This window comes from Phascolarctos cinereus, unplaced genomic scaffold (assembly GCF_003287225.1).
Source record: "Phascolarctos cinereus isolate Bilbo 61053 unplaced genomic scaffold, phaCin_HiC Scaffold_7;HRSCAF=346, whole genome shotgun sequence".
In the NCBI taxonomy this organism is placed as follows: Eukaryota; Metazoa; Chordata; class Mammalia; order Diprotodontia; family Phascolarctidae; genus Phascolarctos; species Phascolarctos cinereus.
In genome coordinates, this window is record NW_027556180.1 from 125,289,764 (window position 1) to 125,317,471 (window position 27,708).

The 27,708-nt window shown below is 36.9% G+C and overlaps 1 long non-coding RNA gene across 1 annotated transcript; it reads right to left on the reverse strand.

The window, feature by feature from the left end:
- Window positions 1-2,414: 2,414 nt before the first annotated feature.
- On the reverse strand, window positions 2,415-26,225 carry LOC110200128 (uncharacterized). Its single transcript, XR_002322167.2, has 3 exons — window positions 26,151-26,225; window positions 23,331-23,439; window positions 2,415-2,684 (listed from the first exon to the last, which is right to left on the reverse strand). It is a non-coding gene; the product is annotated as an uncharacterized LOC110200128 (long non-coding RNA).
- Between the last annotated feature and the right edge of the window lie 1,483 nt (window positions 26,226-27,708).

Consider the following 27,708-nt stretch of genomic DNA (forward strand, 5'->3'; position numbering starts at 1 on the left):
AGACCTGAAACTCTGCAACTCCCTCCAGGAATCTGTTGCGGTTTTTCCCCCCCTCAACCTAATTTTTACTAACATCACCCCCTCTCAACTTTCAAACTAACAAAACTTTTTCCAAGCACAGTCTCATTTGAAATACCTTCTCCTAGACACCCAAAAAAGCTGAAAGCACCATCTCATGGTTCCCTCAGTAACCCCACAATGTTTTCAGTGAGAATGTCCCTGAGCTGTGTTTTGGCTGCAGGGTCCCTATCACATTGGTCTTTAGCATTCATGGTCCTTCACAGCAGCATGAGAAAAAAAAACGCAATTTATTGTAGAAAAACTTGTGTTTCATTCACATTTTACCTTGCTGCATAAAGAGGGCTGACCTACAAGCAACATCTCAAAATGGTGAGAGTCTTTATATATGTTTTACACAACATATTTTGGATAATTGAAGTTGTTTGGTGAAGAAAAGAGGTTTGTGATTGATTTCTGAAAAAAAAAAAGAAGTCCATGCAGAATAATTCTATTGGCATTAGTGCCAGGCAACAGTTTTGGATAGAGACAGAAATCTAGCTTGGCTGGAATTTGTAGATTGGACTCACAGTCAGAGAAAGGGCTATTCTCATGTTCTCCATCTCAAAAAAAAGCAGTCACGTGGCTTTGCCCCATCGTGCTGGGATGCTGAAAGCAACAAGAGAAGTAGCCAGAAAAAACATTCCCTCACTCTATTTCTTTTGGATTCAGCTTATTCCGAAACATCCAAAGACAAAAACGACTTCTGTTGTTTTAGTAACCTTTACTGGATAACACTGTTCGAGGCTTCTCCTACAGACCCCAGGCTGCACATTCCCTCATGCTGTCACAGAAGGTGTCAATGCACCCACCAAACAATCAGTGCTGCTCAGAAGATTTGTTTTCTTTCCTCTTTCTTAAGGAAACTGTTAACTTTCCCAAAAAGTTAGCATTTACATCTATCCTCACAGTTACTTTACAAATATGGGGCAAGCCAAAGAATTCCAGTTAAGTAAGATTTTATTCACCTCAGTGGGTTAGAACTGACATGGGGTTAGGGTTTCAGGGGAGGTGGTAGTGGTGTGGGAAGGCAGATGTTAGTAGCCAGTTCAAGGTACAACAGGTGGCTTTTAAAAATGCTTTGCATTCATTGAAAATATAAAGGTTAGGTAGAAGTTACTGTAGAGATCAAAAATTCTTACACATAATTAAAATAAATTATCTGATGTGATTGTCTCTATTTAATTTTTTTAAGGCATTTGGCTATATGGTAATGATCCATTCACAGTTTCATCTTTTTGATCTATAGGTTAGTTTTTTTTTTTTTAATAACACAAGATCAAAAGCTGGAGTCAAGAGTGAGAGGGGCAGGTGCTGTGAGAACAGCTCAGTACAGTCCTGTCCCTAGGCCGACCTCTTTGTAATAGCCCTTTAATTCCAGTTTCAGGCCTTTCCTGAGTCAGTTCCTGCTTGAGTCAAATGTGCCAACTTGTGTGGTAAGTGTTGTGAGATGGACAAAAGCGGCATCATTTGAGACCACCAAAGTCATTCACACTTGTGATTTCCAATCAGGGTTGAACTTTTCCCCTTTCAATGGGCCCACCACAGATTCCTTCTAAGAATAAACCTCAAAAGGATTTCTTTGAGGGGGAGAAAAACAAGCTGGAGGTAAGGAGCAGAAGAATAAGACAGCTTCTGGATACATCTATGCAATAATAACAATAACTCACATTTATATTGCATAGAATATAATTTTCTTACAATTCTTTGAGATAGGTAGTGTAAGTGTTATTGTTCCCATTTTATAGCTGAGGAAACTGAGGATCAGAGAGATAAAATGGTTTGTCCAGAGTCACATAGCTAGTAAATACTAGGGCCAGTATTTGAATCTGGGTCTCCTAGTTCCAAGTCCAGGGTTGTTTCCATGTGATAATAAACAACTAATCAATTAATTAATCATGAAGCATTTATTAGGTGCCTACTATGCACCAGGCAAGCAGCTAGGCAGTACAACGAATAGAGCAGTAGGCCTAGAGTCAGGAAGAGCTGAGTTTCCAATCCTGCCTCAGATACTAGCTGTGTGACCTTGGGCAAATCACTTAACCCTGTTTGCCTCAGTTTCCTCATCTGAAGAAGGAAACAGCAAACCACTCCAGTATTTTTGCCAAGAAAACCCCAAATGGAGTCAAAAAGAGCTGGTCACAACTGGAAAAGACTAAACAACAACAATTGTTGTTTATGCATCAAGCAAAGTGCTAGCCATATAATACAATACAAAAGTGAGACAGTGCCTGGTCTCAAGGACAACTTTTTTTTTCTAAATATTTGGGAGGCTCAGACTTTTTCTTCTTTTCTTTATGGACTACACACATTTACACAACAAGCACTGTGTTAGAGGAAAAAATACATGGTTTGCAGGGATGGCTTTTAGTTTAATAAAGCAAAATGGTGCCATGGTTTCCATGAAGGCCTTGCAACTGAAAAAACAACAACAAAGCTAAACAACTAGGTGATCTAGCATATCAGTATTTGGGATTCTTGCTTGTAGTCTGTGAAAACTCATCGTAGTTTTGGTCTTGGTTTGTTTATAGCTTTGTCATTCTCATGTGAGTCTTTTAGATCTGGCCATGCCCTACAGCAGGGATTCTTGATGTGAGGTCCGAGGAAATTTCAAGGAGTCCGTATACCTGGGTGGGAAAAAATTACATCTTAATTTTCACTAACCTCTAACCGAAATTAATTTTATTTCCTTCAAGTATGAATGTAGGCAACACACATTATTCTGAGAATAAATCCATAGTTTTCACCAGACTGCCAAAGGGGTCCACAACATGAAAAAAGGTTGAGAACCCCTGTTAAACAACAAAATATAGTTTTTTTCTTCTTTTTCCTTAAGGCACACTGACCTGAGAAGAAGAAAAAATTGAGGTCCACAAATTTAGAATTTTAATGTAGCATTTTTAACAATGAGAGAACATTAAGTATTTCCTGTTTCATTGGACCAGAATAAGCTATCTAAAATATTATCCCCAGTTAGAGAAGAAAGAAAGAGGTGAAAGGGGGAGAGAAAGAGCAATCTTAATATTTCTTCAAACCCTGACTGATCTTATTCTAACTGTTCTTAATTTTGTCCTAAAAAAAGTAACAGGCTACCCACCTGATAAGCTGTATACCAGCAAAATAATGCCAAGGTCAGGCCAGAAAGAACCAAAAGGTAAGGATAATCAGTATCCACAAAATGAGTAGGTGGTTTTGGTAGCAGAAGGCATAAGATGCAGTAGCTAAGGGGCAAGTGCCAAGGAGGTTTCAAGGGCAAAGATAAAAAGAAGCAAAGAGAGTGATGACCAAAGGATTTCCGCTCTGGGGTTGGCCTGCTTCCTCCTCCACTCCATGATTGATGAACTAACATGGGAAAAAGCAACTGAAGGTCCCTTTAAGCAACAGAACACCAAACAGAAAATCACAATCTTCAGGGGCTAGCAAAATCAGGAGAGTTTCCATGGACCAGGAATCAGTGATTGAGTCCAGACAGCCACTGGCTGCTCTGGAGAGGTTTGCTAATTCCTTCATTGCAGGTGTTGCTTATTTCCTCACTAATGATGGTGATGGTTTCTAGTAAGGAGTAGCCAAAGATAGATCTGTACACCAAGAACTGCATCTTAGCACTCTTGTTTGAGACATATCTATAGCAGAATTGATAAAAGACTAAATTAGAGAAAAGCTGCAGGTGTGTAGACCATACAATAGCTATGCCACTGTATTTTTAATTTAAGTCCTTTTGTTGATCCTATATCTAATGATTAAAGACTGCTGCATAAAGCAAACATGCTAATTTAGTGACATATCTTGGTTATCATTTTTACTATATTCACATGATTAAGGTTTTTCATTGAGGTAGGGTAGATTAAGGGAAGAAAGGGAAAAAAAGTGGTCTTCCCAGGGTCCTTATTATAGTTTTATCGTGCAATGTATAGAAAAAAAAAACTAATAATTTTTTCACATGCTCTTCAATTTTGATAGGCCCTAGGCACAGCACTTACTATATTGATTAGGTAATATGATCTTGTGAAAGGGGCAATATAACAAATGACATTGGGTCATAACTAAGACAAATGGGACAATAGGGTTAACAGTACAGGTATCACATTAAGTTATTTGGAGCATCAGGTCAAGAGCACAACAAGAGACATTAAGGCCAAAAAAAACCAGCAACAAAAATCATTACCTCAGCAAAGTAGCTCAAAAATTTCTAGGGGCTAGGAGGCCAATGAGTTAGAGACTAAATAAGAAATCAATAGAATATAACTAAATGTCCCAAGTCCATGAAAATAGTCAAATCTATAGGAATCCACATCAGCAGCAAAAGAAGGTCCTTTGTGGACCTTTGCCCTTGACATCCCCTTAGCTTCTTCCTATTCTGGCAAGAAACAATCCTGACTAATACTGGCCCTGCTTTTATGATAGGCATTCTATTCAATTCTGAAAGCACACTGTGGTCTGGATTCAACTTGGAGTAGCAGAGAGTCTAATATTAAATTAAGTCCCATTGCAAGCAACATACCATGCAGGAACTGTAAATCCAGTAGCAGAATATTTAATTAGAATAGTCTAGCCAAATAAATAAGAGGAAAACAAGCATGAACAAGAATCATTCTCAGCCACATGCTGTCTCTACCCTCCAGGATCCCCCACCCATACACGTGGGTACAACCTTCCACGGACTCCTATACTCAGAAGGGGAGGTGACAACCCTCAGGAAACTGAAGTAAGGTGAAGAAGGGATGCACCAAGCTGGAATATTTCTCCAGCCTAAGTTCTTGTGATGGGTCTTCTGGCAACCACCAGGGCCTTGCAGGTTGTCAGCTTCACACCTGGTGACATCCATCAAAGCTCAGCTCAAGCAGTACATCCTAATTGAGCCCTTTTGGATTCATCCAGTTGCCTTGGTCTCTCCCCAACTGTATAATTTGTATATGCTTACATGGGTACTCTTGATAGAATGTGAGCTCCTTGAGAACAGGGACTGTTTCATTATTACCTTTGTACTTAGTGCAGTGTTTGGCATGCAGCAGGCACTCAAACATGCTTGCTGATTGATGAGGTCGAGGGAATTGAGAACTGCCTTCTCTACAAGTTTGTTTATTCAGGTGTCTTTTGACTCTTGATTAGGGTAACTGAGCTTTTGGGATAAGGATAGGAGACATGAACAGATTTATCTCCAAGATTGGAATTTCTGAATGTACAATGCTCCCCTACCACCATTTAATATCTCAGGTTCCTTTTGAATGAAGTAAATACCTCAGATGCTAATCATAAATATCATCCTACAAATGTCACTGGTAACTATGACATAGAATTTGTCCTCTTACGTGAAGACCTCAAGTATCTCTTGTTTGTTACTCTTTTTGTATATTTATCCATAAATACCTGTGGCCACGAGTTTTACTTCTGTCTTGCTTCTCAGATAGTATCTTTCATGAATTTCTGGTCCTCCTTTCTATTATTCTTCCTCTCATATTTTACCTGCTACTAACTGTCATATCAGTCTTGTGAAATCTATATGTGTGCATATATGTGGACATAGTTCTCTTTTCTGCTCCCTTCTAAGTTTAGAATTCTTTTGGTTAGATTCACAATATTCCTAGCAAATGTTTTTACTGACAGTTATTCATTTATTTATTTTTGTTTAGGCAATGGGGTTAAGTGACTTGCCCAGGGTCACACAGCTAGTAAGTGTTATATGTCTGAGGCCGGATTTGAACTCAGGTCCTCCTGAATCCAGGGCCGGTGCTCTATCCACTGCGCCACCTAGCTGCCCCCTACTGACAGTTATTAAATATACTACATTCTTTGTCAAGGGCCTATCATTCTCATGGTTTAACCTGAAGTTCAGAAGATTTAATCTGATTCTCAGGCATATTTACTCAGCCAGCTATTCACTTCGCATATCTAACTTTTTCTTCTGAAACTAACCTTCAGTTTTCAGTAATGAAGAAAACTTCACCTATGCTGCCCAAACTTTCAGATTTTTGCCAAGGATTCAGGATCCCTAGTGATGCTTTTTGGTTGCTTTCAGATGCTATCCGTGTGTGTGTCCTCATGAATCATCAGAGGTGAGTACTGGCCATTAGGTCTGGTAATTTTCAGGAGGTTTTTTATGGTGTCTCACACACCCTGTGAAGGCAGCAGATGTTTCTATTGTTAATGTAAAGTTAGTAAGTTTGTTTCTTAAGTCTGGGTTGGAGGGTAGTAATGGTGGATTTAGATTTGTGATTTCCTCAGTTATTGGAACTACTGGTATGATAGACTCTTTCACTGTTGTAGATCAACAACTCATCTGTAACTTCTAGTCTTAAATAGTTGGTTAGGGATACTGAAAGGCTCCTTTTAAATAATTAGTATATGTCAAAGGCAGGTCTTCCTGATTCCAAGTCCAGTTTTCTATGCATTGTGTCATGTTCCTCCTAAATGCTTTATTATTGTATAGAAAGAACTGAAGTTTGAAAAGTCTAAAATTCTGAGAAATTACCTGATTAATTCAGAAACTTAAGAAAGGTCATTATTGATATAGGTGATCACTGAAGGATTAGCAGAAGAGGTGGCATTTGAGCTGAAGTATGTAAGTTAGAACTCCCAACATGTAAAACCAACAGAAAGGACATTCAAGGCATAGGGAACAGCTTGAGCCAAGACAAAGAGATATAGGATCACAGTGGGCACTGGGAAAAGAATGATCCATTTTGGAGGGAGCCTGGAATGTGGAGAGTAATATAAAATAAAGCTGGATGAGTAGGGTGGCCCCAGATTGCAGAGGTGCATAAATGTGAGGCAAAGAAGTTTGAACTTTACTTACTGACAATTGGGAACCACTAAAGATTTTGAGCAGAGGAATGGTATGGTAATATTGATGTGCGAGAAAGATTATATGACAATAACATGAAGAATGTATTGGAATCAAGAGGTAGAAAGTCCTCAGTCAGGCTATTATAGCGCAATGGTATTAAAATTCTTCTATATCCTAGTACAGACAAGGAGATGCCATGGAGATGAAATCAATAGGATTCTGTAACTGATTGGAGGTGAGACTTGAAGGAAAGTAGAGAGTCAATGTTCTACCTTGGAAAGTGGGCACTGCAAAGATAGAAATAATAAAGTCAAAAGGAAGAGAAAGTGAAGGGAGAGCAGCACTTTGAATTTGAGGTGATAAGGTGAAATCTGGGTAGACATATCTTGAAATCTTTTTGAAATCTTTTGAAAGAGTTATCTTTTCTGAAATCATCCCCTTCATCATTTCTCATAGCACAATAGTACTCTATCATTCATATGCCATACTTGTTCAGCCATTGTCAAATTAATGAGTATCCCTTCAGTTTCTAATTCCTTGCCATCATAAAAAGAATTGCTATAAATATTTTTGTATGCACGATCTTTTTCTCTTTGCTTTGATTTTTTTTTGGGGGGGGGGAGGGAATAGACCTAGTAGTAGTATTATTGGCTTAAAAGGTATACATAGTTTTGTAGTTTTTTTGGGGGGGTATAGTTCTAAATTGTTTTCTAGCATGGTTGGGTTAGTTCACAGCTCTACCAAAAGGGCATTAGTGTGTCAATTTTTCCATATCAACTCCAGCTTTCATACTAGCCAATCTAATGGGTGTGAGATGGTTCTCAGAGTTATTTTAATTTGCATTACCCTAATTAATAGTGATTTGGAACATTTTTTCATGTGATCATTGGTAGCTTTGATTTCTTTCTCTGAAAATTGCTTGTTTGTATCCCTTCACTATTTCTCAAATGGTGAATGGCTCTTATTCTTACAAATTTGGCTCAGTTCTCAATAGAGAAACTAGACCTTTATCAGAGAAACTCCTGCAAATAATTTTTTTTTCTTAGTTTTCTGCTTTTCTTTGAATTTTGGCTGCATTGGTTTGATTTGTATTTTCTTTTTAATTTTATGTGCAAAGCACTCCCATATCTTTGCCAAGAAAATTCCAAATGGGGTCACAAAGATTTGGACATGATTGAAAAACAACTGAAAAAACAAATCAAGATTATCTATTTTATGTCTAGTGTATCTCTTTATCTTTTGCTTGGTCATGAACTCTTTCCCTATCCATAGATTCGACAGGTAATTTCTTCTATGCTTCATTAATTTGCTTGTAATATCACCCTTTATGTACTCATTATAAGCTCTCTTGGTATACAGTTCGAGATGTTGGTATATGCCTGGATTACTTTCCAGTTTTCCCAGCAGTTTTTGTCAAATAGTGAGCTCTTGCCCCAATAGCTAAGGTCTTTGGGTTTATCAAACCCTAGATTACTGTACTCACTTGCTTTTGTATTTTGCATTACATAATCTATTCCATCACTCAACCACTCTTTCTTATTCAGTACCAAATTATTTTGATGATTACTGCTTTGTAGAGTTTGCTAGTATTGCTAGGCCCCCTTCCTTCACATTTTCTTTTCATTGATCCCCTTGATATTCTTGATTGTCTGTTTCTCCTGATTAATTGTATTAATTTTCCTAGCTACATAAAGTAATTCTGTGGTAGTTTGATTGGTGTGACACTGATTAAATTAATTTAGGTAGTATTGTCATTTTTATTATATTGGCTTGGCCTACCCATGAGCAATTCATATTTCTCCAATTATTTAGATTTGTCATTATTTGTGTGAAGACTGTTTTGTAATTGTGTTCATATAGTTCCTGGGTTTATCTTGGCAGATAGACTCCCAAGAATTTATATTGTCTCCTATTATTTCAAATAGAATTTCTCTTTCTATTTTTTTTCCTGCTGGATTTGGTTGGTAATATATAGAAATGCTGATAACTAATGTGGGTTTGTTTTATATCCTGCAATTCTGCTGAAGCTATTAATTATTTCAACTAGTTTTTTAGTTGACTCTTTAGGGTTCCCTAAGGAAACCATCATCATTTGCAAAAAAGTGATAGTTTTGTCTCCTCATTGAATGTGCTTATTCCTTCAATTTTTTTCTTGTTTTATTTTTATAGCTAACATTTCTAGTATAATATTGAATAATAATCATGATAATAGACAGCCTTGCTTCACCATTGATCTTATTGGAAAGTCTTTTAGTTTATATCCATAACAGATAATGCTTGCTCTTTGTTTAAGATAGATACTACTTATCCTTTTAAGAGCAAAGGAAGAAATTGCAAATGGGGCAAGTAAATGGTGGGAATTTTGCTTGGAACAGGAAGAGACAAAAGTGATGGAAAGGCAGATAATTAAGGGTTGGGAAGCAGAACTACTTTTTTTGGATTTAAAGAATTTAGGAAAGATATAAACAGATAATAATGCACCTAAAATAATCAGCTTAAAATGGCAGACATGTAACACGGATGTAGTGATTACAGGTGAAAGAGAATGAAGATGGGGTGTATGGAGAGAAAGAATATTGACGTAATAGGTAGCTGTTTTTATGTTATGACTGCAAATACACTGACAGGCCCCCCTATCTCAAAATATTTTTACCCAATGGTTTGCATTAGTGCTTGCAATTTCAATACCACGTTATTCTTTGAAGGAAGAAAGCATAGTAGTGGAAAGAGTTTGAGTCTTAGAATCAGAACTCTTAGACCATAGCTCTGTGACCTTGGGCAAGTTACTTAGGCTCTCAGAGACTCAGTCTTCACATTCAAAATTTGGGAGCATTAATACTGCATAAGGTACAGTCCTTTTAAAGTATTGACCTTTCATGTGTATCAGTTCAATGACGAAAAGGGGAAGAAAAAGTTCTTTTACATAAATAAAAATATTTAAATCCCATAGTAAAAGACATAAAGTGTTGCCTCTATCATAGATGATAATTTTTAATGGCTGAAAAGAGTAGGAAAATAACTTTGGTTTAATAAAAACTGCTAAAATATACGTGTGAGTAGTTTTCTGATGATACTTGAGCAATTTAGGGCAAAAAATGAACTGTGATATAAATATGCAGGCTTCCTATTTATATAGACTGATAACTCATTTGTATGTAAAAGATGCAGGATAGTATCTCATTTGAATATGAATAGTTTCATGGCTTAGAGAGAATAGAAAAAGAAACTTTATTAAATACTTGAAAATATGAACATGAAGAAATGGACTTTCAAAGATACCAATAGTGATGTTTTACCATGTTGAGAACATTAATGGTGAGAGCTTCAGGTAACGGTGTTGTTTCATCTCTTTGCATGTAACTATTTTAAGACAAGTGGGCAAACCAGCAAAAAAGGAGAAAATTGCATAACTATTTGGATGCTGACAATTAAATGAGGATTAATGATTTCACAGGAGAAATTTGGTAAATTGTGACCTTATAAATGAAATATGCATTACGGATCAAGAAGCTATGATTTAAGCAAGGAAGGATATAGGAAGTCAGGATAAGACTGGAGTAGTCAGGATAGTAAGTATCATTGGAGAGTAAAAAGAGAATCTTGTCAGAGCTGTGTGAACCAGTGGAATAATTAAGTTACAAGAAAGCTTCCGTTACTGATTGGTTCCAGCTGTTACCCTTCTGTGTCATCTAACATTTATGAGAGATGTCAGAAGTATCTGCTCCTCTTTGTTGTCCCTCCTTAGTTTGAGAGGGAGAAGCAGAAAGGGGAAAGATAGGTTATGCAGTGTCTTTGTTGTATAAGGGGATACTGAGATCTAATTGCATGACGCACTAGCCTGGTGAATGAAAAACTGACTAGGCTTGTGTGCCTTGCTCAAAGAATCAACTTGAACTATTTTGCTGTGATTGCTGTTCTGAGAGGATAACAAAGAATCCTGGTGAACTGACTGGGCTTGCATGTGTGGCCAAGAAAGAGCCAAAATGATGTGCTTCGCAATTTTTTTGGCTTAAATGGAATTGCTCATCAATTCAATAGTTTAACATATAAATATTTCATTGGTTCAAATAAAAAGACTCTTTCACTTAGGGATAGGTATGGACCAGCAGACAACCATTAGAAGAGAAGCAGCTTCATATAGTATAGATATTCCTATATGGACTGATCAATCAAGGAAATATTAATTAAGCACCTGCAGAAACTGTACCAGGTGCTAGGCACACAAATGTTACAAATGAAACAATTCTTATTCTAGAGGAAACTGAATTTCAATGGATGAGACAACAATGACATCAAAACTTCTAGTTCAAATTTTGAGTTAAACCAAGCAAATGGGATTTCTTCATTCATGTGATTCCCTTCCGGCTTTCTGTAAGTTTACGTCCACTCTTTCCCCACAGAGCTGAGTGCATTGTTGGAAGAATAAAATGTGTTTATCGGTGTATTGCAATATATTTTAATTATTCCTACATGTTATACTATATGAGTACTTGTGATATTATTATTAACATTCTTTTGTCTTTTGCTAAATAAATAGTTTTGTAAATGGAAGTTCATTGGTAGGGGCTCAAGACCAAAGATAACGAGTTGGGGTATTATATTCTACATCTGGGTTATCTTTAGGCTCCTGAGAGAATTGGAGTGTAACTGTGTATTGGTGATCCTTCTCTAGGAACTTAGACCTACCAGTATGATAGAATGTTGATGTGAAGGAAACCAGACTAGTGAGTGAATATGTATACACATTTCTCTGTAAGAGACACAAGACACTATAGTGGTTATAGACCCCGGCTCCCACCCCTATGCATGAATTACACATTGCGTTATCAAACTCAGAGGGTTGTTGTGAGGGACTTGCTTTACAATCTTTAATAGAAATATGAGTCTTCATGTCTTAGAACTAAATTCTTTCAGAGTTCCATATTATAATGCAAATGCCTCTAACAGGAAAATCCATCAATCTATGATTGTCCACTAAAACCTTGGAACAATTAGGTGATGAGAAATCACACAAAGGGAAGAATCAGGAAAAACACTGAGATGAACCTGGGTAACTGGAGGAGGGGTGTCTTTGACAGATACAGGAAAATCAGGAGAGGACTTGTTTTGGCATGGGGACGACAAAGTTAAAAATTGTGTATTATTAATATTAAGCTTAAAGTGAAGATGGAAATCAGAGAAATGTCCAAAAGGTAGTTGGAGAAACAGGACTAGAATTCATAAAGGAGATAGGGTTGAAGATAAAGGTTTGAAAGTACTTCTCATAAAAGCAGTATTTTAGGCTGGGTTCAATGGGAAGAGAGAGAAGAGTAGAAGTCATGCAGATAAATGGGGGGAAACAGATAGGGGAAAAAGCCCCTAGGAAGAATAATTTTGAGGCATGGCTCCTTCTCAATCCCTTGTTTCAAATTCCTGCCTTAATTATGTAAATGTGACAGCCAGGCACCCTAGCACTTGGCTTTAAACTCTATGACCACTATGGACTATTCCAGAAGCTTCTTCTCTTCTGATCTCTAACATTATGTAATAGGAAATGTAAGTAATAGGTACAGATTACTTATTTAAAGATTGGCAATAAAGCAGTCATCGTCTCCAACATTTTCCACGCTATTTAAGTTCTTTCTCCTTTCTCTTCAATCATGCACAGACCTCCATTATCTCAGAAATTGTCTTTTTTTTTTGCTTGATTCTCTGGTCCCCTCAAGCTATTATCCCAGGACTCCTTTTTCATTGCCAAACTTGTGTTTTTGTTATATTTTGTTTTATTTTACTGTTTTGAATTTTAAAAATAGAATGTTTTACTGATGCCTAATTTTTTATATCAATCTTTTCTTGAAATACAGCCTCATCTCAGTAAGTCTACCCTTATAGCAAAGAAAAACAGTTATGCAAAGCCAATCGCTACAGTGACTATGCTGTAAAGCAACCAATATTTTGTACTGCTAGTCTCATACTTTGTCAATCAAATAGGTGAAACATGTTTCCTCATCTCTTCTCCAAAGCCAAGATTGGTTATCATAGTTATATAACATTCAGATTCATTTTTATTATTCTTTTCATTTACATTATTGTAATCATTCTGCATTTTATTTTGCTGGTTCTACTTCATTCTGCTTCGATTCCTATAAGACTCTGTATGCTTCTCCAAATTCCTGCTATTTCATCACTTCTTATAATGCAAAAATATCCTTTTACTTCCATATATGACAAGTTGCTCAGCTATTTGTCAGTTAATGGACATGCATTTTGTTGCTAGGTTTTTGCTATCTTCCAAAATACTGATATGAATATTTTAGTGCATGTATATATTTTTTTCTAACTTTGACATCCACTGTCAATTTTTCTTTTTTTTTTTTTTTAGCGAGGCAATTGGGGTTAAGCGACTTGCCCAGAGTCACACAGCTAGTGAGTGTTATGTGTCTGAGGCCGGATTTGAACTCAGGTCCTCCTGACTTCAGGGCAGGTACTCAATCCACTATACCACCTAGCTGCCCTTACTGTTATTTTTTTAAAAAAGAGGTAGTCCCTCATCCTCATTTTCTCATAATCCATTTACTTTTCAACCTCCTATACTCTGACTCTCCACTGAAACTATACTTTCTTGTTACCAATGACATTGTAACCACCAAATTCAATGGTATTTTCTTAGTCCTCATTCTCCTTGACTTTGTGACATTGGACTTTGTTGACACATTCTACTCCCCATATTCTTCGGCTTTTCTGACAGTATCCTGGTTTTCTTCTTATTTGCCCAACTGTCCCTTAATCTCTTTTAGTGGCTCCTCTACATCCTCCCTACTCCTGACTGTGGACATTCTCTAATAGTTCATCATTTGACTTTTACTTTGTTTCTCATCCCATTGAACCCAAACTAAAATATTGCTTTTATGGGAATTTCTTTCAGGTCTTTATCTTCAACACTTACCTTTTGCCTGAGCTCTAGTATAATATCTTCACTTGCCTCTTAGATAGTTCTTGATTTCCCATTCTACTTTACCGAGAAGATGAAGACCACCTTGTGTAAGCCTCATCCACTAACCTCTTGATCTTAAAGTAACTGAAGCAATGTGTCAAGAACCCTGTGGGTTCAAAGCCTGCCTCTTCTATTTATTAACTGTATGACCCTGGGCAAGTTCAAATTCCAGCTCTGCCAGTTACTACCTGTATGATCATGAGCAAGTCATTGAACAGCTCTAGGTTTGAGTTTCCTCACCTCCAACATGAGGGAGTTGGACAACAAGATCTCTAAAATCCCTTCCAGCTACAAATCTTTTCTTTCATTCTTCTAATCAGCCTCAGAGGAAGAGATGTTCTTCCTCCATTCTAATCTAATGCCTGACACTATCTCTTAGGTCCCAACCAGATGTTAACATTTCATGATTCTGTAGCACCTGGGGGGCACTCTCCAATTCACATATGGGTCAAAGCAACCATAAATTCATAACAATCTCTCAATTTGCACCAAAATAATAGCTCCTGAGCTATTATTGCTCAATAATTGCCCCCTCACCCATATGTTTATGTTTGCTAATAAGCCAGAGGATACAACCATTTGAAGCAAAGGCATTTAATGTAATAATGTAGTAAGAAAAGTAACCCAGAGTACACTATCTCACAAAAGCACATTATACACTATGCTATGCTATGTTATGCTATGCTATGCTATACTGGAAAGAGAAGATACATCTAGTGAACACATGTGAAGAGGTATGCATATAGGGAACATATTCAAAAGAACACATGTAGAGAGTCATACATGAAGAGTGCACATTTATCAAGAGAATATACTTGGGCAATTTATATCTTTGAGGTAAAAATTGGCTGCCTTATTAGGGATGGCTTAATGAATAGGGTGACAGGCATACTAAGAAATGAATATTATGTGAAACAAAAGTCATCAATAAAAATAAGATTACATTTGGGGAAAAAATTATTTACTAGGAGAAAATCTTAAGTTGATATTTCTCCTCCAAAGAAGAGTATTAGTCATTAGTGTCTTAGCTATTAGAGGCATTTCCTCTCCAGAAGGCAATTCCTCACTCTTAAAAGCTTACAGATCGCAGAAGAGGCAATAAAAAGTATGTGCAGATATTGTGTATTTTTAAGTCTGTCCCCATGGACAGAGTCTTCATTTAAAACTCTCTGATTTAAAGTTAGAAAATCCTTGTAATCCACTGATTAATGTCTGGTTGCCAAACAATGCCTATTGAACAACATTTTTATGGCTGCCCTTCCAAAAAGCTGTTAAGAGTTCTCTGAGTCTAATGTCCTCCAGTTTCTCAATCCTCAAAATATTTCCAAGAAGGTAATTTATATGTAAACTTTGTTGTATATTTAAAAGGAATAGTAAATTGTACACAGTAGTTTTGCAGTTTCATGTGCAATCACCTTTTTATTATACTATGTTATGGAAATGCTTGTTTTATTCTACAAATTAAAAATAAAATACATTTTTTGAAAAAGAAAGTAATAGGTCAAAGAAGGTCTAAGAAGGACCACTGAAGATCCAGAATTAGGTAATAAGAAGGGGTATACTGGAAAACTTTTAACAACTGACTGGGGAGTGAGTGGGGGGAAAAGAGGGAAGAATGCATGCACAACACATTAACCTAAGTTTAATCTGCATTTTTAACATTTTCTCCACCACTTCTTTCAGTCTAGATATTCAACAAAACAATACATCAAGCCTGATTTGTATTGTTTGCCATTTCTGAAGTATAAAGGCTTATATGGAAAACTGAACAGTCAGTTCTCTTGAGCCATTTGGAGCTGGCACCAGCATACTCCTGAATAGGTATGGAACCTTTCCTGAAGAGGAAGAAACTGGACTTTTTGAAAAGAAAGTAACACTTGTCCCCTATGGAAAAATGATATGGATCCACATTTGCCAACAGACGAGTGATCATTCATTCAAAATCAGAGAAAGACATTGTCAGTAATGGTGACTAGTGATTCCCAGATGAAAGGTGTTGTTTATTGATCTGACAACAACAATAAAAGTTTCCTGTTTTCTGAGGACCTGTATCCAACATGTGATGGAGAATATCACAACACATGTAAAACCTGTTGATTTCTGGTGATTAATGTGGGCATAAGTGATAGTGTCAATGGTAATCTAGAAAGTATTGCAAAGGATTATAAAGTCTTGGGCAAGAAACTAAAGACCTTAGGGGCATGGGTGATGTTTTCATCATTGGTTTTTATGAAAAAAAGAACTTTAAAAGAATGAATACTGAACGAATAAAATAAATAGAATATGAAGAGAAAGTTGCAAATGGAAAAAAATTCCATCAAATGTCTCTGACAAATATCTAATATCCAAGCTATTTAGGAAATTAACACAGATACATGAGACCAAGAGCCATTCTTCAATAGGTAAATGATCAGAGAATGTGAAGAGTTCTCAAAAGAATTGCAAGGTATTTACTACTATATGAAAGGATGCTCTAAATTAGGACTAAAAAGATAAATACAAAAAAATTAACTGTGAAATTTCATTTCACACCCAACAAGTTGGCAAAGATGAAAACAACAGTCAAAGTTGGAGTGGCATCAGGAAAACAAGCACTAATATGATATTGATGGAGCTGTGACTTGATCCAACTATTCTGCAAAATCATCTAGAATTATGTGAAAAAAGTGGCTAGACTGTCTCTACCCTTTGACCTAGACATCCCATTGCCAAGTATATAGCCTACAGAGGTAAAATTTGTGCAAAGAGGAAGATCCTATATATAATAAAACATACATACCATCTGTCTTTGTCGTAACAAAGAACAAAAAATGAAGTGTTGACCACCTATTGGGAACACCTGAACAAAATGCAGTATGTCAACATACTGAAGGATTATTGCATCATTAAAAAATGGCACGCATGAAGAATTCAGAGAAACATTGGAACATGATGCAGAGAGAAGTAAGAAGAAATGTGTCCTACAGCAATACAAATGAAAAGAATAATAAAATAAAGCCAAGCAGTGTGTAATTACAATAACCAATCTGGGTTCTAAAGAAGAGAGGAGGAAATGCTAATTGGACTATGAATGTGCAATATTTGATAGCTCTCCAACATTGTAGATATGTTTGGCTTGTTTTAATTTGCCACAAGAGAAAGTTGGGGTGGGGGGCAATGAGGAGGAGAAGTGGGAATCCAGAAATTGCTATGATTTGAAAACAAAAGCACAAGTAGAATTTTTAAAAATATTTTAAGTGAGAAAGGCCAATTTAGGAAATGAACAACTGACTGAGAAGATGTCAGATGGGATTTGACTTTTTGGATCCAGGCTTAAAATATATCAGTGATGGGTCTCTGACTAGCAATGCAGAGTATTTATTCAGGGCTGGCGTCACTGGACCTAAGTACCAGCTGTTATTTACTCTCTGTGACCTTGGAAAGTCATTTAGTATCTTTGAGTCTTATATTTTCCACTGTCTATCCCATTTGGTTGTTGTGATTATGAACTGGAATAAGGTATACAAATGTTACGTAACTGTGAACTATTATTATTTAATCATAGGTTTCTGTAATAATTCTAGTTCTTTGGTACAAATTAGAAAAATAGGCACCTATTTTTAGCACAGTGAATAAAGTGCTGGATCTCAACTCAGGGAGAATTGAATTTAGATATGACCTTAGACACTTACTGGTTTTATAAATTTGGGCAAGGCATGCTACCTCAGTTTCCTCTTCTGTAAATTAGGAATAATAACAGCACATTCCTCTGGGGTTGTTGTGAGGATCAAATGAAATAGTATGTGTAAAGTGCTTTACAAAACTTAAAGTAAGCAACATGATTATTGTTGTCATTGTAGTTATATTTCTGTATTCATAAAATTATGAGATTGGCAGACTACCATGTTCCACGCCAAACAAATGGATAAACCTCTTGATCTTTTAATTTTTAAAATACCCTGAAGTAAATCTAGGTTAGGGTGAAAACATGGGTCCAGATGTGCCGTTGTTAGAAATCCAGATAGGCCTAGACGAAATGAGGTAAAAAGCTATGATGAAATTTTAGCAGTGTTTATAAAAACTAAGTGGAAAACAAAGGCAGTGATCTGGATAATTTGTAAAGCACATTTTCACTACAAATATATTGATATTTCAGATAAGCAGCAAATTTTCAACCAACATTCAATTAATTGCATTGATTGTTCCTGTAAATATTTATGCATTGCCTAGATACACACAGTCCCCTCTTCCTACTTTCTTATTCTCCTATTATTTTGATGTGTGGGAAATGTGATGTTATAGTCTGACAGCAAGCAAATATGTTTGGCACAATGGGAAATACTGGTAGGCAATCACATTCTTTCTTTTTTTTCTTTTTAGTCTCACTTTTGATGCCTCTTGGATTGGTTGACAAGAATCACACCTGGTCAGATTTACAGCCAAAAGCTCTCCTGATTGGCTCTCATTGGGTCAGTTTCCCACCCTGCTTCACCTCTGGAGCACCTTGTAGACCAACAGTAAGGGAGAGGGGAGAAGAATGGGGGACACATGGAAAAGTTTTGCTCGTATAGACCTGCCTCTGTGTACTTGTGGCAGGCAAATGTTTGTGTTCCCTTTTCCTAGTGAAACTAAGTGAGATAATAGATTGGAAAGTGCTGTATAAATGTACGGAATCTGGCGAGAGCAGAAGAGACTGAGAAAAAATAGGATATAAATGGGATAAAGGGAATGGTAACTGTAGTGGGATCAATGTGTTCTTTGTGAAAGGAAACTTACTCAGGTGTTCTAGGAATAATAAGAGATTATTCCTAAGGATGCTTTGATTCCAGGCAGTTGATAGAACAAAACCTGTAATTTTTTTTTTTCATACTGGATCTGTGATTTCATTGGGACATAGTAAATGCTCTCTACAGATGCAAAATGGCACCTACTCTTCAACTCTTAGTCTCGGAGAGTTGTATGGGGCGCTGTCTGGGATCCCAAAATCAGTACATATCAAAGGGGAAACCTGAACCCAGGTCTTCTGGATTCTTAGGCTTGTCCTCTATCCCACTGTGGCAATGCTTCTTCCCTTGTACATAGCAGGCGATTAATGTGTTTGTCGTGATGACTCTGGATGTATTCAGTTCAGTTGAAAACAATTCAGCGAGCAGTTATTAAGCATCATACAATTCAGCAAGCATTTATTAAGCACCTGGGTTCAGGTTTCCCCTCTGATTTGTACTGACTTTTCCTTAACAGCAGAATGTAAGAGTGTCAGACCCTGTTGGATATACAGATATAAATGAAAATAATTTCTGCACTTAAGGACCTTACACTCTTACATTCTACTGTTAAAGAAAAAGAATTACAGCTGGGCTAACATTTATGAAAAGGAAGAATAGTCAGCAAATGTATTAATTATGGTTTTGTGTTTGTTTCTATTCTAAAATCTAATTATTTGCTCATTAAATGAAGGGTTTCTGTTTTGATAGAATATATGTAATGATATGATGAATTTGATGTGCATGGCTTTCTCCTGTATTTAGTTCCATAGGAAGAATCTGGAAATCCATTTGTGGTCCAAGGACCTATGTTAGGTCCCAGGTCTGCTACTTATTATTTGTATAATCTTGGACTTGTCATTTCTTGGTCCTTAGTTTTCTCCTCTGTAAAATGGGGGATTAGGTTAGATAATCACTAAGGCCTCTTCCTACCTTTCTGTGCCTCATTTTCCTCATCTGTCAAATGAAGGGGTGAAACTGAATAATTCCTAAGGATCCTTCTAGCAATAACTCTATGCTTCTATGTATAAGTAGAAGCATAATTGAGATTTCTGCTCACTGTTTTTCTCTGCTATTACTAAAAAGTATTTTTTCTTTGATGAATATATTTGCTCTGATAAACACTTCGACAGGAAATATACTAGGTATACAAGAGAGTAATTTCCTCTTTTCCTACTAATTTTGGTATTCTATTGATGAATTACCTGTGAATTTACATAGATTCTATATGATTTGGTGCCTTAAGAAATGGTGGGTTCTCTCTTCATGATATCTCCAGGTGAAGCCCTGCAAGACTTTAAAGTTTATACATTTAAAGCTGAAAGGAACCTTTAAAAAACATCTAATCCAGCTTCTCCTAAATTCCATTTGAGAGATAAGGAAACTGAGGCACAGAGGAATTAAGTGATTTGCCCAGTCTCATACAACTGATATCTAAGGCAGGTTTTGTACCCAGATCTAATGTCTTAATTATCCTTAGAATGGATTCTTAATATTTGTTCATTGATTTCATTGGGTCATTCTTCAGTCTGGTAACTGCAACAACAACAACAACAACAAGAACAGACTCCATCTCAGAATAGTTTTTAAATGCATAAAATAAAACACATAGGATCACAAAGAAAAAAAACTAAGTTGAAATTTGTTGCTGTTGTTTAATTCTTTCAGTGATATCTGACTCATTCTGTCACATGGGATCCCTTTTGAGGTTTTCTTGGCAAACGTATCTTGTGTTTGCCATTTCCTTCTCTAGCTTATTTTACAGATGAGGAAACTGAGGCAAACAGAATTAAGTGACTTGCCCAGGGTCACACAGCTAGTAAATGTCTGAGGCCAGATTTGAATCTAGAACATGAGTCTTCCTGACTCCAGATGACATCCACTATGCCACCTAGCTGCCCTTATATTGAAGTACAGTTATAAAAAAAAAAAAGACCCAAAACCTCAACTTCTTAGCCTCCAAGTTAAAAATCCCCACATTGCAGCATATTGCCTCCTTGGGGCAAATTATAGGCAACAGGGAGTTTTGAGTAAAAGGAAGTGGGAATTGTTTTGAGGCGAACAATGCAATAGAGTCTGGAAATACTGGGGAAGGGTATTCATGGCACTATCTTTTCCATGTGTGAAAATTATGATACTATAATGAATAGAATTGAAAGCAATATAATGATCCACATTTAGTGGTTCCTTTACCATCACCTTTGCTTCAAGACACAAACAAGTCTTGCCTTCTGTAATTTCACAATCCCCTGGAGAGGCAGTTGGGTGGCATGTATTATCACTTCCATTTTACACACAGGGAAACAGACGTAAGGAGAAGTTAATTGACTTGCCACAGGCCAGGCTGAAAAGTACTGGCAGAGCCAGAAATATAACAAACCGTGACAGATTACATATGTACTCAGCGAGGAAAGGACTGTGGGTTATACATCTGCCTTTCAGTCACTCTGCTCTACACAGAGGGTAATATTGCTGAAAGCATCATTGCAAATAGGAAGGCCAACAAAACTTATAGAATAAGCCACGGCTCCCGATTTCATCCTAGGAATCTAACCACTCATAAGACCCAGGCACCCTGAGACAAGCTAAGTAAAACAATAACGTTTTAAGAAAGGAATCCTTTAAAGCTTTTCTTTTAAAGGTTTGAAAATGAACGTGCTTTTTAGCCTGTCTACCTATTGATTGTTTCCTAAAGAGACTTTTCTGGGCCTCTCAGCATAATTTAGGTCTATGCAGAGACTGCATCTGATATTCATTCTGGCCAGAGTGAAGGATGTGGGTGTTCCCTATTGCCCAATTCAACTGACTGGTGAACTTGTTCAGGGACCATTTAAAAACCCTTTTAGTCAGGAGATCTGCAGATGTGGATTTTACATAACTTTACAGGAGGCTCCTACAGAAACAGTGCACTTGACGCCTTGATGTCTAGCCAAACCTGCTCTGTAAATGTCACATATTTGTAGCCATCCGGTGTGATGTAAATAGACTGCTATGTTTTGAAATGAGGAAAAAGGGAGTACCTAGGCAGGTCATTGGTGCTGCTGAAAGAAGTAATTTTTGGCGTGAGCTCTGGTTTAGTTTAACACATTCTTTGTTGTTTTGTTGTGTTTGTGTGCGGGGTGTTTTTTTTTTCCATCAAATTACTCATGGGAGCTGGAAGTTCCCTCCCTCCCCCCAACTCCCAGCCCTTTCCAATACTATGGTCTGCCTAGGTCCTAATGATAAGAAGTTTCAAGTGATTCCTATTGAAATGCAAGGGACCAAAGAGTGTTTGTTATCAGTGGTTTTTCAAAGGCCTCTAAGCCATGAAATACAATCTGAGAGAGTGAAAGAGACTCAAGACCAGACTAGCAGATGTTGATCCAGAAAGGGGAAAGCACTCCCAGTACAGACTCACCTAGAGTGTGCATTTATTTCTGTGCCTTCAGGTAGGACATATGTAACAAATGGCACCTATCTACCTTTCAGCCTTGTGGAATGTGTTTAAAAAAATTTATGGTTTGTCTCCTGAAAAACAGCTCATATGCCACAATACCATATTATTTCAAGTAGCTCAGGAAAGATGTTTCAAAGGATAACAAAACAGAGTTAGTCATTATTTATGGGTCAGGTCAAGAGATTTTTAGATTTGAAGAAGCTTACTACAGCTTTTTTAAAGTTTTCTTTTATTATTGGGGCCCTTCTTCCCCTCCTCTGATGAGGCAGCTTGTATTCCCTGAATGTTTAAGGTTTTCATTTCCCCTCCTTCCTGAATTCTCTCGCCCTCTCCCCAACCCCCACCTGTAAAAGAATGGAGTTTGGTCACCTCTGGGAACTCCCAAAGAGCTATGATGATCAGGGCAAGCTTTTCTTTTTATAGGTGTTTGGTTTGTACAAGGCCCTCTACGACACTCAAAGGGATATCTGCCTCTGAATTCTTGATATTGTATGTCCCTCCTTCCAATCAATTTGATTCTAAAACTCTTCCAGGGAACCTTTCCCTGTAGATTTCTTTTCAATCTCACTTCTAATTTCCTCTGCATTGACTCTGAATCGGCCCACAGTATATTCATACCATGTGTTTTTATATTTCTTTGCAATGACATTAACTCATTTATATACTCTATGATAATCACAAAGCACTTTTTAATCAGGATTTCATGTGGTCACCTCAGTAAAACTATGAAAGAAGGGATACCAATCAACAGATATTATTAGCTTCACTTTTTCAGATGAGAAAACTGAAACTCAGAGGTTAAGTAACTTACTCAAGGTTACACATTTAGTGTGACTCAAATTTGATTTCAAAACTCAGGTATCACCACAATACCATTTAGCAAGTGTGTCTTAAGCCCTTTTATAAGGCTATAGATTCTGTATGTCCAGCTACATTTTAAATTCACCAAGGGAAGGAATCACAAGTGTTATCTCCCTATCTGTTAGAGGCAGAGGCAGCTGGTGGCACAGTAGATGAAACACTGTACCTGGAATTAGAAAGACCTGAGTTCAAAGCTGTGTAAACCTGTACCAGTCACTTAACTTTTGTCTGCCTCAGTTTCCTACCTACTTCACAGGATTGGTGTGAGATCAAAGGAAATAATATTTGCAAAAAGAATTTAGCATAGTGCTTGATACATGGCAGGCACTAAATAAATACTTATTTCCTTCCCTTGTTTTGCAGTCCTCTGTACACTGTAGGTGTTTAGTAAACTGATGAAACAGGAGATCAAAGACAGTCCAACCCTCTTGTTTTCTAGTAGAACAAAATGAAGACTGGATGAGTTAATACACTTACCCAAGGTCACATAGGTGTCAGAATCAGGATCTGAATCCAACCCTTTTGACTCCAAATTCACTGTTCTTTCCACAGCACCATACTACCTTTACACTGTTGCCATCACCCTCTTTGGAAGAAGAGAAGTTGTTTTATTTCCACACAAAGTCACATTATCTTTAGTTTGTGGGCAGACCAACTAAAAACAAAAAGTAGCTTCAGTAAATTGTGATACTTCAAAGCAGGGGTTGGGAACCTCTTAGAGATAGTCTGGCCAGAGGGATAAGGAGGATGGCAGGTGCCCCCAGAGAAGCTGTTGCAATGTGAGATGGGCCACTTGTGTTCTCAAATACCAAACTTACAGTATTAGAACAGATGGGCCTAAAAGGGGGGCGGGGTAGGGCAACAAAAGCAAAAGGAGCTCTTTCCTGGCCTCTTCAATCCTATTTAAGAATTTCTTTCTCCTTCACTAAGATGGCTGTGCCCAGGGCAGAAGTTATAAATGTACTGTGAAACATTAAAGACCAAAAGGTCTGGTTGGCTTTCCTGTCCTTCATACTCCCCTTTGAAATAACCCAGGGCTGGCCCTTCAGCTGTCATCACCTAACACTGTAATTATCAGCTAACACTTTAGCAGGGATTATTTGAGATATCCCTGGAAACAACGATGAGACGCCAGATTGGGTACCACCTTTTTAGACACTTTTGGCAGGCATACCATAAATTCCTAACTTTTGTTTATGAATTTCCAGAACATCCTTGGAAATAGATTTTTTTTCCAAAAATCATTCTGTGCTAAACAAAACAAACAAACAAAAATCCTAGGGTTGGCCCACAAAAATAGACCTAGTCTACCCAATCCTCAGCTCTTTCTACGTATTTTATAGCTATTTAAACTTTTTGGTCTACTTTCCTACAGGGTCACTTTAAACCATCCAAATTCTTGGAAATTTGGATAGTGGCTTCAATTCTACACCTCTCCAGTACAAAGTTCATGTTTTCTATTCATTCCAATTCCCCTTTCCTCAAAGTCTGAGGGACTCTCTGTTGTTACTATTTAATTATCTAACATCACCTTAAATAGAAATATGAGGAAACGAAAACTTTCAATCCCTCCAATTCTTTCCCATTTAGCACCAAGTATGTTAAAATATTAAAATTAAAAGATACATTCAGAATGTAAATTTACATATTCCAATAGATGCTTGTGTTCTCTGAGCTTAATGGCATGGAGAACTGTTGGAGGGGTGGGGATTTTTAAGAGAGGTCTTATGGCATAAGGAAATGTAAGCTAGACTTTCCCCCCTTTTTTCTTTTGGTCTAATGATGAGGCAAGTTGAATGGAATAAGAAGAAAATTACAGCTCTTGTAATGGCATGTTTCAAAATATGAGCTTGAATCCAGACAAATGATAAATGGAACTATAATACAAGCACCAGACTCTCTCTCCTCTTCCCTCTAACATACTGGACAATAATTCCATTTCCCTCTTCTGTGGAAAAAGTCAAAGATCCTGTGAAATCTGAATGAATGCAAGTCCTTATAAAATAATTTTAAAATATTCAACCTATTTATAAATAAACTGTGCTTTTGGATAATGGTAGATTCCGCATAACATTTTTCAAAATGAAAGTTTTCCTCTGACAAATTAAATTTGGGTTTATTTCCTTTTTGTTTATAAAATAAATAGAATTATATATCCTGATGCAAAGATATAATTTCCCTAATTTATAAAATGAGATAATAAATATGAAAGCATTTTTGAAAGTCTAAGAATTGCTATAAAAGTGTTCTTTTAGTTTATTTTTACCTTTTAACTTTTATTTTAATTATTTATTTTTATTTTATGTATTTGTTTATATACCTTACATGTAGGTGGCTCTAAAGTCACAACACAACCTTTCTCTAACATTGCTTCTTATGGAGAATAATTCCTTTTTGAGAAGGCCCATCTTGGACTCTGTATAAGAGGATTTAGTAACTAAAATGCTCCAGAGACCACTTCATACTATCATGCGTGCAAAAGTTCCACAGTAGGGACTGTAGATTAAATATAGAAGGAGGGGCCAAGTCCTTGATTAAATGAATCCACATCCCACCATAAGATTCCATATTGGAAGTGGCATATTGTTTTTTTTGGTAGCCCTTCATTTACTTGGTGCTGAGCTGGAGAGAATTGTAGGGATTGGAGTGTTCTTTTTTCCCCTCATTTTCTTGACTATTTAAAACGATGTTCCTTAGTCAAGTAATAGCCACTAAGAGTTTTTCAGTCTTCAAAAAAAGTGGAGTTTGGTAGCCCAGTTGAGGTGACTTGCACACATTAACTCTATGCTATGCTCAGCAAATGATTTACCTACAACTCAGGGGGCCCTGAGAATCAAAGTGTCAATAGTCCTTAAACAGAGGGCTAAATATGCAATTAAAAAATGTCTTTCTCTCTTGGATTATTGTCTACATTCCATTCCTGCCACTAAAATATTTTCACAATGTACAAATGATGTCCACTTCAGTCTTTAAAGGAAGGACTTGAAAAGAATTACCTTACAATTCATTTTGGTTCCCTATTATTTAGCTCCTGAGCTCTTTCTGTGGTTAGATTTTTTACTTCAAGAAATATGGTATTTACTCTGCACCATTTCCAAGGGGAGCCAAGTGGGGATGCAGAACAGTGCACCCTGTGGGTTAAAATGCCGCAGATAACTGGCATACAGGTACACACAGGTAAAACAGTCTGGCTTCGTAGGACTGTTCAAAAAAACACAAGGAGAGAAAATTTTAATCTCCAGGATCGACCTCTTTTAGAAACAAAGGGGGAGGGGGTAAGGAAAAAGGAGTACACACCTGCAACCTATTTCTTTTTGAAGAGAAGCTTTTGAGCTGATGGGAGATGAGATAGAGAATGAAAACAGGCCAATTGCCAAGAGAGGTTTGTTTACAATACACGAAGGTTCCTTCAGAAGTTGATAGGGAGCTGTTGTCATGGAAATGAAGGAAAATATTGCTGCAGGGTTTCACAGTACAAATTTCTACTACTGATGTGCATGGATTTAATGATGATGAAGATGGGGGGAGGGAAATTTCCAGAAGAACCTTCATAAGGGTTTCAGTAAATGTTCTTCCGCATACCTTTGGAACATATACTCTTTAAGAGTCCAAGAATTCATTATCATTCAGTATATAAATTATATGAAATTATAATTCAAATATAACACTTATTTATACCTATTTCTTTATAGAGAATAGAGGAAGAAGAGGGAAAGGAGAATCAGAACAGGAGGAATCTGACTAAAGCTTCAAATGAGTAGTCAACTGCTTAAGTATAATTTTGTTTGGGAATGCTGCTCAAATGAACAGCATTGATTATGGAACTATTAATATGGAAATTACAATTCTTTAAAAAAATTGAGTTAGCATAGTCTTGGTATAGAGCTGCTCTGTAGACAGGAGGTGCTACATAAATGTGACTCAGGCATGAACAGCAAGTGAAACGGGGCCTCCACAAAAACAATTTAACTCATTAAATTTCACCCCATAATAATACCAACACCTTGGGTGTAGTCATGGATTTGGTTCTCAACATAATCCAGCCCAACTCTTTCATTTTGTCCTGGAGAAAACTGAGGCACTGAGGTATTAAATGACTTGTTCTCAGTAATAAATGTAGGATTTAAATCCATACTCTTTCATTCCTAAATCTTTGGTAAGAGTCTTCAATTCATAATTTGCTGTTTCCTTCAGTTCAAGGGGAGGTGGTGTGAATAGATAAAAAGAATATAAGATTTGTGTCACCTGGGAACCTGGGTTCAAATTCTAATTCTCTCATTTGTGTGACCATGGGCAAATCACCCCAGTCTGTTCCCCCTTTGCCTGATTTTTAAAATGATGGAATGGATTAGATGAGCTCTAAGGTTCCAGCCTTTTATTTATAATCCCATTTCATAATTTAGTTTTCACAAGGATGGCCCTTTTTAGCTTCAGGGAAATTTATTTTTATGTCTTGAAGGAACAACTTGAATTCTAAATGCCTATTTATAATATGAATCAAATGTAGTCTTCTGAATTCTAAACTCCCCAATTCCAAATTAAGAAAAACTTAGCAAGGTTGGAGGTGTTTTGTGTTCTTTTTTCTTTTATCCTTTTTTTTTCCCCACAGAGGCTGTGCTATCACTTTTCCTTTTCATTTTCCACATTTCCCACCCTTTTATTCAGCTTAGTTTCTTGTTGGGCTTTAATTGAACAAAGCCACACCTGTGTTTCTGACTTTGTCAGAAAACCTCCATTTCCAATCCATTTCTGCAGCTGCCCACAAGAACTCTTTTCATTGAGGGCAGATAATTAATGACTCCAGGGACACTGAGAAAACTTCCCTGCCTGTTGGTGGTTTTTGAACTAAAGGTAC